Raw genomic sequence first — 7,210 nt, 5'->3', positions numbered from 1 at the left:
ACATCACGTACAACATATATATTGATACAACTGCAGTGATTGGTACTGTCACAAAAACTGTCTTTTTGTTTATTTGTGGAATCAATCTTTTTAGTATAATCTCAGTATGTTGTACTTTCTTAGGCTGTTTCCCTGACTTTGCAGTTTGTCAGTTTGTGGCTGTTTACATAGAAAATAGGTGCTACCAGGTGCCAAACGCAATTACCAGAGAATGGGCTTTTATTGCAGTTTTATACTGAACAAGCATGTCTTCCCCTATTCTGCATAACGAAACGTAACTTTCTACATCAAACCTGCAGATGTAATGTCGGATCAGAGGCATTTTTAAAGCACATCGATCTGTTAATGGATTGAAGAAATTCATTTAAGGAATTCTTTTATTTATCTGCTCCGCATGTGCCAGTGGGTCTGCTCGTTCTTGGCCAAGCTTCCAGAATGGGCATGTTCTACTACAATTCCTACATAAAACTCATCAAACCAAACCAGTCTTTGTATAGCATCAAATAGGCAGCGGTAGTAAACAAAGCTTCGCATCATACTGTTTTCAAGATGTGCATTGGATCTGCATGCATTCTCAGCAGCGCTGAATTGAATATCTATGGGAACAAAATTGGGCAAAAGAAAGAAAAGGCATGGACATATATTGAAAAATATTGTGAAAAACAATAAATATGTACACATGTAAATATGTAATAAGTGCATGCATGGGTGCAATAATACATAACATGCTAGGAACGCTTACAATATTTCTCAATTGCTGCTGCCCTTGCAGAAAATTTCCCTGCTGCCCTCACATTCCTCCCTCGTGACAGCTAGTGCTTTGAGACGTAGTGTTAGACTGCATCAGCTTTGGGATTGGCCCACACTACCCTGTCCTTTCCTCATATATGTTACATAAAAGCTCTGGAACCCTGTACCGCACCACTGATTCAATTCGATCATGTTTTAAGATTTATTTGTTGAAGTACAATTGCCATCGTTATTTCACCACAGTCTATTTCTATCACCACAGTTTCACCACAGTCTCATATGTCTGTCATTTCCATGACATAGACATAGGTTTGCATGATTGTAAAGCACTTAGTCGCAGATATCATCACAATCAGTATTTTTCTCGCTTATGCCTGTTCAGTACCTATGAAGAACCCAACAATCAGCATGTCGAGCTGCCATAGCAAAAACCATGCCATCATCAGTGTAATAGTCCATGATGACCATGATTGTCATCAGTGTAATAGTCATCTTGTTGCTGCCATCACACATGCGCTTTTGTCGTATGCACATAACTGCTCGCCTTACTCTAACGTGTTGGTCCGTTACCATCCGTAGCAATGCTTTGAAGAATCCCAAACGGTGCTGAACAGCTAGTAACTTGCAAAATTTTTTGCATAACATTAATCCCACAGTGCAGAAATCTGCAGAATTTTTTTTTTTTTTACGTTACCAGCATTTTGGCTGTGCCTACTTGATTGCAGCCATGTCTCTGCACTTCCACATATTTAATTGTCTTGGCCCAGATGGACATGTGCAGGTAAACTTTCTGTTATGTACAACCTAGTTGTGTTTTTGTAATCCCTTGTGTACCTTTTTTTCCTAGTATGTGGGGGCTACAGGTTTGCGCTTCAAATGCAGTCCTTACCATTACATGTAAGGACTATGTCTTGCACTAACTTTGGTTTTATTCTCTTTCGATGGATGTAATCAGCTTGGATTTTCTGAGTGAAGAAATAAATAGGTAATGTAGAAATGGTGGTTACTGTCCAATCTGCTATCATAGTTTCTCTTGCAATCTTTGCAAATACCACTTCCAGCATTTGCAGTATTCACTTAAAGTATCAGAAAACACACAAAAAACAACATGAAAGACAAACTTTTTTATGATATAAATAAAAAATACCAGGACCCACTGTCAACAAGTGTTCACATCTGGTTGGTTGCCACTGGCAAAGGCAGCTTATTTGGAACAAACTTATAAATACTTTGTAGCGAAGGATACGAACGCCATAGTGGATCATGCTTTCCAGCCCTTTCTAGTGGGTCGATCCCTCCTGCGCTCTCCTCGAGAAACACCGCTCGTGCTGAGAGCTCGGGCCTTGAACTAACGGTCGGTCCAAAAGTTTAGTGCCTAATAAACGCCTTTACAAGTGGTGGAGAGTGCTTCTGCCTACAGAATGAATCCTGAATCCTACAGCGTGAATCAATAAGTCACAGCAGGTTGTGCAAAAGCTTATCTTGATAGGTTACAACAAACAGACGAACATTGCTTGCAATATACTTCATATTCAAATTTTTTTCTAAAAAGCTGCAATAAGAATGGTCTACCTTGGTATTGCTTCTACTGCCGACATTCATATAGCAATTTCTGAAGAAAGATGTGCACCACGAGAGAAATATATATGCAAAATACATAGTTGATGTTGAATCAGTTTTCTGATAGCTGTAATAGCATTCTTACCTTGTACAATAAGTGAGATGTAAAGATATTGAATAAACAGACAGTAATGAACACAACTGCAAGCTTGCATCTCCTCATCTGATGGGACTTAGAAATGATTTCTGGTACCCTTGCTTGGCTCATGCAGCGACCTCAGCCATACTTCACAGAAAATGTTAGGTCTCCTAACTTCACAAGTGACTGATTCACACAGACTTGGGAATATGACTAGCACATTTAATGAAATCATTCTTATATATAATTATTCAGTGTTGTAGAGATGAATGAATAGTGATAACATGGCCAATGCCCCACACATGGTTGAGTTAGGTACAATATAGCAGCTTATATCTTGAAGGAGTTTTGGTAGGTTAGCATGTTCCATAAGCAAGGGTGGATCTTATTGGCCCACCTTTGACATGTCTAAAGGTGGTGCCATTAAAGCTTAGCCTTCGTTTTCTACGTTATGTTCAATTAGGTCAGTTTACCTTGGCGTTAGTTTATAGATAGTTCATTCAGCACAGCATATTACTTTGGTAACGTGAGATTCTAGGTTACACTATTCCTCAGCTCTGGCTTTAGTTATGTGATTAGGTGTGTTTCGTTCAGGGTAAATATGTTGGTTCAGGTTATTTATGTCATGCACAGTAAGCTTGTAATAACCAGACTGCTCTTAAGGACCACCTCGACCTTTAAGAGTAGCGAGCTCCAAAGGGCGCAGCGTTTCAAAATTTAATGAAATCATTCTTATTTATAATTGATCAGTATTGTAGAGATGAATGAATACGGATAACATGGCCAATGTGCCACACATGGTTGTGTTAGGTACAGTATAGCAGCTCATATTTTGAAGGAGTTTTGGGAGTTTAGCGTGTTCCATAAGCCAGGGTGGATCTTATTGGCCCACCTTTGACATGTGTAAAGGTGATGCCATTAAAGCTTAGCCTTCGTTTTCTACATTTTGTTCGATTAGGTCAGTTTACCTTGGCGTTAGTTTATAGATATTTCATTCAGCATAGCATATTGTAACGGTATTTCGAGGAGTGAAATACAATAACTGGTTTATTAAGGGCGAACTTGTGCCCTGAAACTAACTATGTACACCAAGAGTTTTCAAGAACGTTCCACACGAGCGTCTCTGCGCCGAACGCACTTCTTCCTCTTCTCCCTGTGATGGTCCGCGCCACTGTCTCGTGCGCGTGCACGAGCGGCATACATTGAGCCACCCCACGAAACCAAGCAGGCGCGCGAGACGTAGCAGACGCGCTTTTGACAGAGTGGCTCGCTGGCTACCGATGTAGAATACATGCTTAGGAGCAGACTTGCGGCATTACTGCCCCTCCCAATAAGCATCGTCCCGATGCAGGCAGGAGGGTAGCGAAGTTAGTGGGAGGCATTTCGTTATTGCTCGTAATAGGGCTTCATGCGGACTATGTGGACGACGTCCGCAATGTTGGGGCGTTTAGTTCGCTCGTTCCCACTCGGGATGACTTCGTAAGTCAGGTCGCTTAGTCGACGGATAACCTCATACGGGCCAAAGTACCGTCGAAGTAGTTTTTCTGAGAGCCCGCGACGTCGCACTGGTGTCCATACCCATACCTTGTCACCCGGCTGGTACTGAACTATTCGGCGGTGCCTGTTGTAAGAACAAGCGTCCTTGCATTGTTGATGGCGTAATCGGCATCGTGCCAACTGGCGGGCTTCTTCGGCTCTTTGTAGGAACTCGTCAACGTCGCACAGGTTGCCGTCGTCATTATCTGCTGGCAGCATGGCATCCAGCGTTGTTGTGACGGTGCGCCCATAGACAAGTTCAAACGGAGTGACACGAATGGACTCCTGTAGGGCCGTGTTGTAGGCGAATGTAGCGTAAGGCAGGATCTCGTCCCAAGTCTTATGTTCGATGTCAACATACATTGACAACATGTCAGCAATGGTGCGGTTCAGGCGTTCCGTCAACCCGTTTGTTTGGGGGTGGTATGCAGTGCTTTTTCTATGACTGGTGTTAGTCATCGTCATCAAGCACTGCATCAACTCAGCTGTAAATGCTGCACCTCGATCTGTTATGACAACCATTGGGGCGCCATGTCGAAGCACTATGTTGTGTACAAAAAACTTAGCAACTTCGACGGCCGTTCCCCGCTCAAGGCAGCCAGTTTCAGCATATCGTGTCAAATAGTCGGTCGCGATAACGATCCACCTCTTCCCTGATGACGATGTGGGAAATGGTCCAAGAAGATCCATTCCAACTTGTTGAAATAGAGTCTTAGGTGGGTCTATGGGTTGAAGAAGACCAGCTGGCTTTACGGGTGGTGTTTTGCGCCTTTGACATTCGCGACATGTCTTCACGTAGTGCTGTACGGACGCTAATAAATTCGGGTAATAATATTTTGCATGGATTCTGGCGAATGTTCGAGTGACACCCAAGTGGCCAGATGACGGGTCATTATGGCAGGCTTCTAATATTTCAGGCCACATATCTGACGGTACGAGTAAGAACTTTTCATTGTTGTTTTGGAAGTTTCTCTTGTAGAGTGCGTCATCTCGGAGGCAGAATGAAGATAATCCTCTATTAAACACTCGTGGAACTTGAACGTTATGCCCTTCGAGATACTTTACGAGTGGGAGCAAATCTGCGTCGACCCGTTGAAGCTCGGCAATTTCAGCGGCTCGCATAACACAAAGGAATGGGAAATCGTCTTTAGAAGGAGGAGAGCCGACCGGTGCGCGTGACAAGCAATCAGCGTCGTTATGCTTTCGCCCACACTTGTATACAACGGTAATATCGTATTCTTGGAGTCTCAGGCTCCACATCGCAAGTCGTCCGGATGGGTCTTTCAAGCTTGCCAGCCAGCACAGTGAATGGTGGTCGCTGACTGCACGAAACGGCCTGCCGTAGAGGTATGGTCTAAACTTGCTGATGGCCCATATGACTGCCAAGCACTCCTTCTCCGTCGCAGAATAGTTTCTTTCAGCTTTTGAAAGAGTGCGGCTAGCGTACGCTATGACCTTCTCTTCTCCATTTTGCCACTGAACTAAAGCTGCGCCAAGACCCAGATTGCTGGCATCTGTGTGGACTTCTGTGTCTGCGGTCTCGTCGAAGTGGGCGAGGATTGGCGGGGATTGCAGATGCTTCTTTAATTCTTTGAAAGCAGTGTCTTGTTCGGTATGCCACACGAAGGGTATGTCTTCTTTCTTGAGTCTTATTAGAGGTTCGGAAATTTTCTACAAATCGCCTGTAGTAAGCACATAAGCCCAAAAATCAACGCACCTCTTTCTTATCTCGTGGCTTGGGAAATCCTGCGACGGCTGCAATCTTCTCGGGGTCCGGCCGAATACCTTGAGCGCTGATGACGTGACCCAAGAAACGAAGTTCTTCAAATCCAAACTGGCACTTTTCCGGTTTAATTGTCAAGCCAGCCGACTGGATAGCCTGGAGCACTAAACGTAGCCTCTCCACATGCTGCTCGAACGTTGAAGAGAATACCACAGCGTCATCCGAGTAGACTAGGCATGACTGCCATTTGAGACCCGACAGGACATTGTCCATCATGCGCTGGAAGGTCGCTGGTGCGCAACAGAGTCCGAATGGGAGTGCTTTAAACTCATAAAGTCCGTCCGGAGTAACGAAAGCTGTTTTTTCACGATCTCTTTCGTCCACTTCAATTTGCCAATATCCGCTTTTTAAATCCAATGAAGAAAAATACTTTGCATCATGCAGCCGGTCCAAGGTGTCATCGATACGTGGCAAGGGGTAAACATCACGCTTGGTGACGCTGTTCAGTTTCCGGTAATCAACACAGAATCTCATTGTGTTGTCCTTTTTCCTGACAAGAACTACCGGCGACGCCCATGGGCTGTTGGACGGCTGAATGACATCGTCCTGAAGCAACTCTTGCACCTGATCCTTTATTATCTCCCGTTCTTTCGGCGATACTCGGTATGGGTGTTGGTATACAGGTCTGGTTGTCTCGTCTGTTATTATACGGTGTTCAACAATCTGCGTTCGCCGTACTCTCGAGGAAGTAGAGAAACACTCTGCAAAAGCACCTATGAGGTCTTGTATGGTTTTCGCCTCGGCTGGCGATAGGTGTGGGCTGATTGCAACTGCTGCTGCGGCCTTATTCGTAGTTTTCGCAGGAGGTGGCTCCGACTCCAGGGTACATAAGCTTGTCACTGCGGTAAAACTGTGCAGGAAGGTGATGGCAGTGTTCTTCGCGACATGCTGAAGTTCATTTCCAAAGTTTGTCAGCAACAGATCGGCAAGCCCATTGCGTAAGCGGATAATGCCCCTAGCAATGCAAATACATTTCTTCAGCAATAACTCGACATTGCCGTCCGCTATACTCTCGGAGTCAACGAATGCTTGATTACTGACGCGAACTAGTACACTGCTTCGTGGTGGCACAGTTACGTCTGCGTCGAGAACTCGCAAGGCAGTGTAGTCCGTTTCCTCAGGTTCATCCATGTCAATGGCCAGCTTCGTCGAGAAGGAAACGCTAGAATTCTGCAGGTCAATGATAGCACCGTTCACGTGCAGAAAATCCATACCGAGTATAACGTCCCTCGTACAGTCCAGAAGTACTATGAATTTGGTAACGTAAGTTACACCTCGAATCAGAACTCTTGCAGTGCATATTCCCAGAGGATTAATGAGGTGACCCCCAGCTGTACGTACGTGCGGTCCGTTCCACGGCGTCAAAACTTTCATTAGCTGATTTGCGAGTGCGTAGCTTATGACTGAATAATCAGCACCCGTGTCTACTAAAGCATTCGATT

The sequence above is a fragment of the Dermacentor silvarum genome, chromosome 11 (assembly GCF_013339745.2).
Source record: "Dermacentor silvarum isolate Dsil-2018 chromosome 11, BIME_Dsil_1.4, whole genome shotgun sequence".
NCBI lineage: Eukaryota > Metazoa > Arthropoda > Arachnida > Ixodida > Ixodidae > Dermacentor > Dermacentor silvarum.
Note: the sequence above shows the minus strand (reverse complement) of the source record.